Source organism: Ursus arctos, unplaced genomic scaffold, assembly GCF_023065955.2.
Source record: "Ursus arctos isolate Adak ecotype North America unplaced genomic scaffold, UrsArc2.0 scaffold_18, whole genome shotgun sequence".
Classification (NCBI taxonomy): domain Eukaryota; kingdom Metazoa; phylum Chordata; class Mammalia; order Carnivora; family Ursidae; genus Ursus; species Ursus arctos.
Window position 1 is genome coordinate 13,996,973 of NW_026622852.1, and position 13,273 is coordinate 14,010,245.

General features: G+C 40.0%; 2 long non-coding RNA genes across 2 annotated transcripts in view; one reads left to right on the top strand and one right to left on the bottom strand.

Annotated features, from left to right (window-relative positions):
• LOC130544021 (uncharacterized) overlaps positions 1 to 13,273 on the top strand; it is a 363,074-nt gene that overhangs the window by 313,397 nt on the left and 36,404 nt on the right. The window lies entirely within an intron of this gene.
• The window catches only part of LOC130544020 (uncharacterized), a 35,592-nt gene continuing 26,234 nt past the window's right edge, over positions 3,916 to 13,273 (bottom strand). The window contains exon 3 of the long non-coding RNA XR_008959881.1: positions 3,916 to 7,426. This is a non-coding gene — a long non-coding RNA (uncharacterized LOC130544020). The remainder of the gene's footprint in view (positions 7,427 to 13,273) is intronic.

Below are 13,273 nucleotides of genomic sequence, written 5' to 3' on the forward strand. Positions count from 1 at the left end.
TGTAAATATGGTCACACAATGGAATACTATACAACAATGAAAGTGGAAAATGTAGAACTACATTCAATGAGGCACATGAAACTCACAAAGCTAATGTTGAGCAAAAGAAAGCAGACATAAAAATTGCCAAGTGGATGGTGAGAATGTGGAGAAAAAGGAACCCTTCATGCACTGTTGGGGGGAATGCAAACTGGTGCAGCCACTGTGGAAAGCAGTATGGAGCATCCTCAAAAAATTAAAAATAGAATTACCATATGTTCCAATAATTCCACTGCTGGGTATTTACCCAAAGAAAACAAAAACACTAATTCAAAAAGGTATATATACCCCTATGTTTATTGCAACGTTGTTTGCAATAGCCAAGATATGGAAGCAACCCAAGTGCCCATCGATAGAAGAATGGATAAAGAAGATGTGAGATATATATAGATATATATATTATATTACTCAGCCATAAAAAAGAATGATACCTTGCCATTTGCAATGACATGAGTGGAGCTAGAGGGTATAATGCTAAGTGACTTAAGTCAGAGAGAGACAGATACCATATGATTCCAGTTATGTGTGGAATTTAAGAAACAAAGAAAAAAGCGACAAACAAAAAATGAGATCCTTAAATACAGAGAATAAACCAGTGGCTGCAAGAGGGGAGTTTGGGTGAGGGGATGAGTGAAATAAGTTAAGCAGACTTAAGAGTATACTTAACTTGATGAGCATTGAGAAATATATAGAATTGTTGAATAGTATCCAAAATGTACAAAGAACTGATACAACTCAGCAACCAAAAAAACAAATAATCCAATTTAAAAAAGGGCAGAAGACATGAACAGACATTTCTCCAAATAAGACATACAGATGGCCAACAGACACATAAAAAGATGTTCGACATGACTAATCATTGAGGAAGTGCAAATGAGATGTCACTTCACAACTGTTGGAATGGCTAAAATCAGAAACACAAGAAACAACAAGTGTTGGCAAGGATGTGGAGAAAAAGGAACTTTTGTGCACTGTTGGTGGGAATGCAAACTGGTGCAGCCTCTGTGGAAAACAGTATAGAGATTCCTCAAAAAATGAAAAATAGAACTACTATAGGATCTAGTAATCATACTACTGGGTATTTACCTTCAAAATACAAAAATACTAATTCAAAAGGATACATGCACCCTTATGTTTACTGCAGCATTATTTACAATAGCTAAATTATGGAAGCAACCCAAGTGTCCACCAATAGATGAGTGAATAAAGAAGAGTGGTGTACATATATGTACAATAGAATATTATTCAGTCATAAAAAAGAATAGGATCTTGTCATTTGCGACAACATGGATGGAGCTAGAGAGTATAATGCTAAGTGAAATAAGTCAGAGAAACAAATACCATATGATTTCAGTCATATGCGGAATTTAAGAAACAAAACAAGCAAAGGAAGAAAAGAAAAGAGAGAGAAACAAACCAAGAAACAGACTCTTAACTATGGAGAACAAACTGATGGTGACCAGAAGAGAGGTGGGTGGGGGGAGGGGTGAAACAGGTGAAGGGGATTAAAGAGGATGCTTACCATGATGAGCACTGAATAATGTATGGAATTGTTGAATCACTATATTGTACACCTGAATCTAATATAACTGTTAACTATACTAGAATTAAAATTTAAAAACTTAATTAAAAAACAAAAAAATTCAAAATGCTTTATAGTTTACACTTGCAAATAAAAAAGAATTATTGAATGTTATATTGTACACCTGAAACTAATATTACACTGTATGTTAATTATACTTGAACCAAAAAAAAATTACCAATTTTATATGAAGTTCGAGTTCAGACAAAACTGATCTGTGCTGTTGGGGGGGGTGGGTAGTGATCAGGAAAAGGTTACCCTAGGGCATGGGGGAAAGGGTACGTCTGGAGTTCTACTGATGTTCAACATCTGAATCTGGCTGCTGGTTACACAGGTCTGTTCAGTTTTTATAATTCACTGAGCTGGAATTTGCTCTTCTCTATATGTGTACAATACTTTGATGTAAAAATTTTGATTGATAGTGTTTAGAAAGGAACAAGCAGAGGGTGGGGGTGGTTTTCTCGGCCAGTGAGTCCTGGCCTTTTTAAATGTATGGCACAGAGAGACCTTGATATTATTTGAATGACTATTGGGGTAAAAAAAAAAAAAAAAAAAAAGAGGTTGGTCAAGCCTGAAGAGCTGGTCCAGGGGCTCCAGCTGCTCTGAGGGCTGAGAAGATCAATTTCTTAGAACTGTCCCTTGTCTTCATTACCAGTATATCATCTGTGACATTCCCTTCTAGCCAGACGGATCTGAGTGCACAGCCAAGAAGGACTGGAAGAGCATGGCCTCAGACACTTACACTTGCAGATATGTATCCTCCCTCCATATTCATTGACCCTCTCCAGCTGTGGTTTCCAAACCCAGTGTGGCCAGTGTTGGCTGCTGCACAAGCATTAGAGACCCCATTTGTCTTCACAGTGCTATCCAGGTCTCACCACACTAATGCTTTCCAAATTGCTTTCTCCCGGAGAGTATCTGTTTCAAATTATTGTTCCCCAGATGTTTTGGGTTCTCGTTCTCCAATCTGAATCACATCTGGCTATTTCCTGCCCATATTCCTGATCTCGGTCTGCTTTGGGTATTGCCCTTCTATCTTCACTGGAACTTTCAACACCTCCCACTTTTGTATCCTTCAAGCATTTTGTTAAATCAATTATATCCATTTTTCAGCGATCTCAAAGAAAACAGTCAGCTGGAAATTAGAAGCCCCAGATTTATTTCCTGAGATGATGCTATGTGGCTTTAGGCAAACACTTTGCCTTCTCTGGGTATGATTTGTGAATCGAGGTAACCATTTTCCTAGCTCTCCAACGTAGGAGCATAGGAGTACCTATAACATTGAGCCTTGAGGTTCCAAAAGGTACTCAAAGAGAAAATTGATTCTAAACAAGGAAGTCACCACAGGCCACCATGATTAAAACCTACATCTCCAAATCAATCTACTCATTTGCTCTGATTGGTTTTCACACCAAAATCTCTATGAATTCTACCTCTCATATTTGTCCATTCGGTTACTGATGTCTCTGATTCAACCCCTAATAATAGAATTGTTTCCATGTCATTGATCTGTAATTAGATTTTGCTATTCCATTCTACATTCCCTTGGATTTCTAATGCTCCATCCAACTATTCTGGCCCCATTAAATAAGCTGCTTTACTACCACCACAGCACACTCACCTCCCCCTCACACACAGGCACTCAAGCTTGTGTTGGGCGCATTGCAAACCACTCCGGAAGTGTCTGTGCTCCATATTTAGAATGACTTCAAACCAGGGATTTTTAGACTTAGACTTTCTGGATCAGTACAAAAAACCAAAAATAATAGGGGTCACTATCACGAGATTGTTCCCTGGAGTTCTAACATCCTAAGAAGTTCTAGTTCTGATGCCGGACATAGTAAAAATAACTTATTCAAGTTCATATGGGATTGGCTCAAAGAAAGTAGTCCATGTCTTTTAGTACCCAGTTGTGTTAGTTTTCTATGTCATGTAACAAATTGCCAAAAATTTAAATCAAAACACACGTGTATTATCTCCCAGCTTCTGTAGTTTGGAAGTGAAGGTACAGCTTAACTGGGTTCTCCATCAAAGGATCTCATCAAGCTGAGGTCTGGCTGTTAGCCAGAACTGAGGTCTCATCAGAGGCCTAACTGGGGAAAGATCTGCTTCTAGGCTTTTGTGTTGTTGGCAGAATTCATCTGTTTGCACTTGCAGGACTGAGGTCTCCATCTCGCTGGCTGCTGGCTATTGACTATTCTCAATTCTGAGAGGCTGCTCAGAGTTCCTCATCATGAGGCGCTGTCTATGGGCCCTCTTATAATCTGACAGCTTACTTCTTCAAAGCCAACAATGGAGAGACATTGTTTTTTATTTCCAGTTTTACTGAGATATAATGTACATATAATATTGTATAAGTTTAAGGTGTACAACACATTGATTTAATACACTTATAGATTGCAAAATGGCAGTATCATATTAGCTAATAGCTCCATCCTGTTACACAATTAGCATTTCTTTTTTTGTGATAAGAACACTTAAGATCTACTCTCTTAGCAACTTTTAAATATATAATATAGTATTATTAGCTATACTACATCAGGTCCCAGAACTTGTTAATCAAGATTAACTGGAAGGAGAAACATTTTCTTTGCTAAAAATAAAAATATACCATCCTGAGGCTCTACTAGGCTTCCTCCATTCTGCTATCAAAAGCTGGATAACTGACCACATGGCCCCTTTCTCTGAAAGCTAGGAAACTGAGTTACTCAATGAAGTTTGGTAGACCCCAGAACATTCCCATTAATAGATGGTTTTGCAGGCGCATTGTTAATATGGATAGCAGCAAGTATGAAGAAGACCATGTACACTTGCTGGTGAAATGAACTAAGAGGAAGCTTCCTGGTAGCAGGTGGATACCCCCAGTGTGAAGCAGGTTTCCACTTAGATATAGGAACACTCTGGAAAGCTACAGTGAGGTAGGTCTGTTACTTACGTCAGTGTTGCAGCTAGACACTGACTTGAAGAGAAAAGAGTGAGACTTTTCAAGGAAGTCACCTAGGACTGGAAAAAAAAATTGTTTTGTTCTTCTTGATCCTCTTTGGCAATGCTTCTATGGGGCTAGACCAATTTTGGAGATTTTAATAAAATTTCCTGGGTTAGATGGACTCAGACATTGGCTGTGCTAAGGTTCTCTTACTGGGCAAATTGTGCTTATGTTAAGCAATTCTTAATAGTGCCTTCACTGGTGGATGATTAAGCTTTAGGTAAATCAACAGTAGGTCTTCATCAAGATCAATGACCCCTAGCACAGGATAATTGCCATGAACACTTGTATTTCCTGTCCCTGAATCTGGTGTGGTCTTTGGGTGTTGGTACATTTGGCAGGGCACATGATAGAATATTCAGTGCACAAAACAAAATTACTAGACTTGCTGCCGGGTCCTAGGTGGGCCATGACCATGACTGGTTTTGTGGTGTTTGGCAACTAACAATAATTATAATTCATAATTCCTCTTGATCTTAACTGTAAAATGGAAATTGATATAATAAAGTGTGATTAAAAGCACTTTGTTCACCCAGAACTGTTCTAGATTCTGGTGGGGTGAGGAGGGTAGGAAAGCATGGCTAAAGAATTATGGCTCAGTTCTTGCTTTCAAATGAGCTAGCCTATCTACCTCATAGGGTTGAAAATATCAAGTGAATTGGTTTATATGCTTTGAAAAAGTGGGACATGCTATGTAAATGCAATTTATTATTGCTTTTACTGAAGAAAACATGCTGGTTCCTATAGTCCAAAATACTTTGTTTTCCTGACAACATGACGCTTCCATGTATTTTTGACCAATTCCCTATCCCCCCAAAATGTGTGCCTCTTTAGGTCAGTGACAGCATCCTCTAACGTTGTCACCTGGAGAAATGGAGGTCATTCTTTCCTTCTTTGTCATTTCGTCTTCAGTTTCCAAGACTGTGACTACCCTCTGCTCTCCCTTACAAGGGCTTGGTGGGAAAGTAATCCCTTTGTTTCAGCACCACCTTTGATGCACCCCCATGCTGACTCCAAACAGCTCATGTTCACTAAAATTGAGCTTTCCTCTTATTCTCACATATTCAATCAGAGCTCCATATGGGTAAGCAGGAGATCCCAGATGGCCTGACCACTTCCTGGATCATAAAGCTTCTCAGTATATAAAATAGAAATCTCTTTGATGATCCGTGTATTTGTCAGGATTTGTTACACAACACATGTCCCAGGAAAGTCTCCTGTGATTTCCAGCACCTCTATCATAAGCCCAGAAAGACAGTTGGTTGGTTTGTTTGTTTATTTAGTTTTCACTTGGGCAGTTGGTTGCAAAGTTTCCTATTTCTTTCTCTTCTGCATGCCTCATCATCTCCGAACTTAGAATGCAGTCATGAAGCCCTTACTTTTAAAAACACATGAATGCTAAGATCCAGGATGGAATGCTAATTCTCTGAAATAGTGTCATGTTCTTAGTTACTTGAAATATATTTCTCATCATTTATTTGAGTTCCCTGGCTCTCATCTACGTAAGTGGCAAATACCCAATCTGAATAAATTATAGCACAACAGGAACTGCCCAAGACTTGCTAAATCTAGGATAAATTTTACTTTACATATATGTTTTTATTTAACAAATATGTAATGGGAGGCACCTAGGTGGCTCAGTTGGTTAAGTGTCCAACTCTTGGTTTCAGCTCAAGTTATGTTCTCAGAGTCCTGAGATCAGACCCCATGTTGGGCTCCCTCGTCAGCACAGAGTCTGCTTGAATTCTCTCTCCCTCTCCCTCTGCCCCTTCTGCTCACGTTCCCCCTCTCTCTGTCTCTCTTGCTCTCTCTCTCTCTAAAATAAATAAATAAAATCTTAAAAAGAAAACAAAAAACAAATATGTAATGAATTCTTACTATGTATGACACTGTTGTGGGTGCTGAGCAGAGTAACAAAATAGACAAAAATCCTTATCCTTCTAAGCATCCTATTCTTATCTCACTAGAACTTACAAGCTTGTGAGAAAAAGGAAAAGACTATGACAGAGAAGGAGGAGGAGGAGAGAAGAAGAAGGAGGAGGAGAGAAGAAGAGGAGGAGGAGGAGGAAAAGGAGGAAGAAGGAGGGGAAGGGGAGGAGGAGGAGAAGAAGGAGGAGAAGGAGAAGAGGAGAAGGAGGAAGAAAACAACAGAGAAGGAGAAGATGAGGAGGAGGAGGAAGAAGAAAACAGGTTAATTGTGATAAGTACCAAGGAGGAAAAAAAAAAACAGGAGCAGGGATGAAATTTAACATTTTAAATGCTAAGAATAGGCTATGAGGACAAAGGAGAAGCAGAAGTAATGGTGGCTTAGGGTAGTGGTGACAGTGAGAGTGGTGAGAAGATATCACTTTCTGGGTTTATTTTTAAATTAGTGCCGACAGGATGGGTGATGAAGTGAATTGGAGAGAAAGAAAAGGCAGTGAGCATGAGAGAACCTAACATGGGGTAGAAGGTTAGGGACTTGCTCTGAATGACAATGGTAGAGGAGGCGTTAGATGTTTGAAGAGGAGAAAGTATGAGATAGAAATTTAGGAAGGAACAGAAAGGAGAAAACAAAAAACCATAATAAATAGTCATTTTCTAAAACTGAAAAAAGACATAAATTCTTAGATTGGAAGTGCATCCTCAAGTCTTGAACGGTTACGTAACAATAAATTCCCATCAGGGGCTCCTGGGCGGCTCAGTCAGTTAAACATCCAACTCTTGATTTTGGTTCAGGTCGTGATCTCAGGGTGGTGAGATCGAGCCCCACATCAGGATCTGCACTGAGCATGGAGCCTGCTGAAGATTCTCTCTCTCCCTCTGCCCTTCCTTCCTCTCTAAAAATAAAACAATAAAATAAAAACAAATTCACATCTGGACACATCATTATGAACCTGCAGACATCAAAGAAAACTTGAAGACAATTAAAGCTCTCAGCACACTTTTCCTTCATGGCAATCAAAGCCAAAAATAATAGAATAAGACCCTCAGGGTTCACAGGAAATAACTGTCAATCCACAATTTTTATGCCCAAACAATCTTTCAATTGTATAGACAAATAATGTCATTTTTCACCACAGAAAGACTTAGGGCTAAGTTTACCACCTACGGACCCTTACAAAAGAAACTATTTAATGATTACCTCAATCAAGAAGGAAGAAATGAAACAGTGAACACACACACACACACACACAAAAAGAACAAAAAAGAACTATTTTTGAATTTTTAAAGGTACAACAAAAACTCTAAACAAAATTCAAAGATGAGAGTGGGGCATTATTCATTGGTGGTAAAGGCAGGCTATGGATCTTGTTATATTTAGCAGGAAGACAAATATTAAATACTGAAAGCTGGTAGAAAAAGATATGCTTAAATATTTTGGCAAACATCTAAGAGTAGCAGCTAACATGGTAGACAAACAATCTAGCTTATAAAACAGCAGAAGGGAGGGGTGCCTGGGTGGCACAGTTGACTAGGCATCTGACTCTTAGTTTTGGCTCATGTCACAATCTTGGGGTCTTGGGATCGAGCCCTATGTCAGTCTCTGTGCTCAGTGCAGAGTCTGCTTCAGACTCTGTCTCCCTCTGTCCTCCCCCTGTTCCCTGCTCTCTCTCTAAAATAAACAAATAATCTTCTTAAAAAAAAAAAAAAAGGCAGCAGAAGGGAGAAAAGAGCGTAGGAAGAATGTAGGTATCCTATCAGTCCAGGAGAAGAAAGGAAGTAAAAGGAAATAAGCAAGAATAAAGATGCAGTCAGAAAACCTATAATAAAAGGTTAGAAATAAACTCAAATATATCAGAAAACACAATCAATGTAAGTATTCCAACCTACCTAATAAAAAACATCGCTTGGCTTCCAGAGTCTTTTGTAGGCAATATAAAACTAGACTGTGTCTTTGTATACCATATGGTAATCTTTGCTTCAGAGAATAAAAGAAGAGGTAACATTTTCAGCTCATTTTGCAAGGCTAGTATAGTAACATTGATATTAAAACCAGACAAGGAGCGTAGGATTGTATAAAAAAGAAGACATATTTGCAAAAAGATGCAAAATCCTAAATAAAATACTGGCAAATCATTAAGCAGTGTACAAAACCAAACAGTTTATCTCAGGAAGGGTCAGGATGGTTTAACATAAGGAAATTTCTCATATACTTTACAGATTCAAGGAGATAAGTATATAATCATCTCAATAGATGCAGGAAAAAAATCATTTGATAAAATCCAATATTTGTCGATATTTCTAAAAATCTCTGCAAACCAGAATAATAAGGGACCTTCCTTAACACCATAAATCTGTAGCAAGCATTATCTTAATAAAACATTTCACCTGCTATAACTGATTCACTTCAATATTGTAACAAAAGTCCTAACCAATAAAATAAGAGAATGAAAGGAAATAAGTCTAAAACTTTGGGAAGGATCAAACCAACTTCTCTTTATTTGTTGATGATTTTTTGATTGTCTAAGAAAGAGTAGAAGGCAAAGTTAGAATCGATAAGAGAGGTTTAGATATACAAACATCAGTGGTGTTGCTGTCGACTAGCAGTAACCCCATAGAAAATGTAACAGAGGGGCACCTGGGTGGCTCAGCCAGTTAAGCGTCGGACTCTTGGTTTAGCTCAGGTCATGATCTCATGGGTTGCGCTCAGCAGGGAGTCTGCCTGAAGATTTCTTTCCCTCTGCCCCTTGCCCCACTCGCACACGCTCATTTGCTCTTTCTTAAATAAATAAATAAATAAATATTTTTAAAAGAAATGTAATAGAAAAAGAAGATACCACTCAAACATCAGTGAAATGTAAAAAAAAAAAAATCTAGGGATAAACTAAGGAAAGATACGCTGCAACTTTGTGAGGAAGGCTTGAAAATAGCATTGAAGGACACAGACAAAGACCTAAATAAATACAGAGACATGCCATATTCATTGATGGAAAAAATTCAATAACGGAAGACGTCTAGTCTTCTCAAATTAACATATTAATTAAATTCCGATCAAAATCAGAAATTTTCATGATGCTTAAAAGGCTGATCCTAGAATTTATATGGAAGAAAAAGAAAGACAAAAAATATCCCAGAAAACTTTGAACGACAAAATGAGTAGATTGGCCCTATCAAATATCATGATTTATCATAAAGCTGTAACAAGAGAGTGTGATACTGGTACAGGGAAATAGACACATAGATCAATGGGACAGGACAGTAAGACCTAAAAGCACATCTGTGTGGATCCAAAAAAAATGACCGATTACAAATTAGTCAAGATAAGACGGTTTATTCAGTAAATACTGTTAAAATAATTGGCTTTGGCGGGGGGGGGGGCAGAGGGAAAGGGAGAGGGAGAGAGAGAATCTTAAGCAGGTTCCACGTGGGGCTTAATCTCACAACCCTGAGATCATGACCTGAGCCGAAATCAATAGTCAGACGCTTAACTGACTAAGCCACCCAGGTGCCCCAGAATAATGGGCTATTTATATAGAAACTAAAATTATATGCTTTAATCTACACCCCCCTAAATTTGTGGATGAATAAGGATCTGACTATGACAAATAAAAACTTAAACTGTTTAGAAGAAAACGAACTGTCTTTCTGTCTCTGAGCTAGAAAATAATTTCATAATAATTGCAGCAAAGAAATGCGTAAAACCTAAAGGAGAATATAAAGTCGACTTTATAAAAATATAAAACTTATGCACATCAAAACACACCACAATGTAAAAACTTACACAGAGGGAAAAGGTATTTGCAACATATTTAATGTATATGGATATAGATAGATACACATTAAATTGCTTAAAGGGGCCATGTGAGAGTATCTACTAGTATGGATGTTCGTATTCCAGCAATTCCCCTTCTAGGTATATCCTAGAACAGGGTTTTAAAAACTTTAGGTTGTGCCCCCTTGACAGAGAACAAAATCAATTTTAGCGGGCACTGAACGGAAGGGAACGGTAGAGAAAGAGAGGGAAGGGAAGGAACAATACATTTAGATCTTTATTCATCCATGCATTTGTGTGTATGTGTGTACACTAGGGATACAGTTTTGCTTTGTTTTCTACATAAATAGCCAATTATTCTAGCACCATTTATTGAATAATCCATTTTATCCCCCCCCCAATTCACTAAATTAATGAAATCCACTTAGTAAGCAATGTATAGAAGGAAGGGGGAGGGGAGGAGGGAGGAGCATCGTATCAGAATGTATCACAGGTCGGAACGTGTAGTCAATGCCGGTGCTGACCTGCCCAGATTCCTTTATGGGGCCAGTGCACTCACCCCCAGCTGCTGCTAACTGCTTACAACTGCGCTCTTCCAGAGACTGGCTGTTGGCTGATGGGAACTACTTCAACTGGAAATGCCTGAGAGGTTACAATCTTCCCCCAGCCCCCACCACCAGGTGGCCTACAGCTGATGGCTTATAAATAACAGGGCGTGGGGGCGCCTGGGTAGCGCAGTCGTTAAAGCGTCTGCCTTCGGTTCAGGGCGTGATCCCAGCGTTCTGGGATCGAGCCCCATGTCAGGCTCCTCTGCTGGGAGCCTGCTTCTTCCTCTCCCACTCCCCCTGCTTGTGTTCCCTCTCAAGCTGGCTGTCTCTGTCAAATAAATAAATAAAATCTTTTAAATAAATAAATAAATAAATAAATAAATAAATAAATAAATAAATAACTAACTAACAGGGCGTGAAAGCCAAGCGCCTTTGCCTCGGTGAGGCAGATCTGTCTCTCCTCTTCACGGCCCAGAATTCCCTAAGAGCTCAGACTGAGGCAAGGTTGGCAGAAATCACGTCTTTGCTTAGCTCCTTCCTCTCTTCTGTCTTGCTTCCTTCACTTTCTTCAAGGTTTTCTCTTGTGTTGAGCAACTCTGTCCCAGGCCCTGCTGCTAGGGAACCTGACCTCAGACAGCAGGCAAATGCTTTTAAGAGTTTCTGTAGGTGTAGAGGGTAGTTACGTAAAAATATGTTGTTAAAGTTTGGGGGGCGCCTGGGTGGCTCAGTGGGTTGAGCGTCTCTTGGCTCAGGTCCTGAGCTCACGGGTTGTAGGGTTTAACCCCACTAAGGCTCGGCACTGGGTGCTGAGATTCTCTTTCCCTCTCTTTCTGCCCTTCCCTCACTTCTCTTTCTAAAATCCTTTAAAAAAACAAGATTCTGGGCGCTTCAGCTCTAGGGAGACTCCTGCAAAGGGGAGGAGAGAGGGGAATGAAAGTGAGGAGAGGTGGCAGGACTGTTCACGCGTATCTGAAATACTGTCCTTACAAATGTTGAAGAAACTTGGAAGAGTTTGGGTTTTACTAAAGCTGGGACATGAGTGGGTACACCTGGTATCTTTATTTTATGGGTCTGATGATTTTTTCTGATTCTTGCTCTACTTACCTGTTAAAATGTTTCAGGGGGGAGAAAAGCTAGGGGGCTCTAAATCCTTCAAACCTGTCTCCCTCTCCTCCCCTGGTACACTCCCATGGATACATCTATGTGGAAGCAATTGGCTCCTTTTTCTTTTTTTCTTTTAAAGATTTATTTGCGAGAGAGCAAACACAAGTCGGGGAGGAGCAGAGGGAGACCATCTCAAGCCAACTCCCCAGTGAGTGGGGAGCCTGACCTGGGGCTTGAACTCACTACCTTGAGATATCATGACCTGAGTAGGACACCAAGAGTCCCCGCTTAACCGACGGAGCCACCCAGGCGTCCCACTCTTTCTTTTTGATAACAAAACCTTATGTAAAATGTTTCCCTGCTTCAGTCTTTATTCTAAGGTCACTCACAGGAGAGCTGAGTTCTGTGGAGGCTCCGTAATGCTAACCTCCGCTGGTCTTTACGGTCAGCTTGTGCTCTGTTGCTGTGGTGCTGAGCTGATTAATTGCATCTGTTCTTGTTTACGATCCCAAATCCTTTTATGAAGTGAGCAAAATGTGTACGTCCACAGGAAGGAGGGAAGGGGAGAGGACATGGAGGGAAGAACAAAAGGAAAGTTCGAAAAACAAACTGGGAATCACATTTGTCAGGGGAACAAAACCTTACATTTCCTTTCAGTTTCTAAGGCTGAATCAGAACTAGCCACTTTGGAGAAAGCCCCAGTGGCCAATTATATCTTGACTGCAGGTTGGCTTTTGTTTTTGTTTCCTCTAGTTGCTTTTTGAATGTCTAAGGAAATTCAGGAACAGTTGTCTTCCCACCCCCACCCCCCAGGGCCGCGGCCCACTGTAGCTTCACATACGGTGGTTCCATGAGTAGAGGCTTCCCGTATTTTCTGTCCAGAGCTCCCCATACTGCGTGTTTTCCTCTACCACATTTCGGAGTAAGGTGAAGCATGTGGGAATTCGCAGGAGATCAAGTCCATCAGCCAGGCATCAATCTGTAGTGATTTGTGGCCATGTACATATAAAGAGACCATAGTTGTCTGCTAACTGCATACATATGGCATCCGGGAACGTAAACTCCTAGCCTTTGCCTTCAAAACCACATGCTACCCAGGGAGGTAAAATCGTGGTTCACAACATGTGGGTTGTGACCCTGAGTAGTCTGCCAACATTTGGCAGGTGGGCTAGAGATGAATTGTGTGCCTACTGCAATTTCCTTTCTTTGGGGCTCCCTTGGGTGTATGCGTGCCCATACTCTCGAGGCCATGATCTATACCTGGCATGGAGTTGAGGCCATAGTGACGAGACCGGCAACAATATACATACATATTCCTG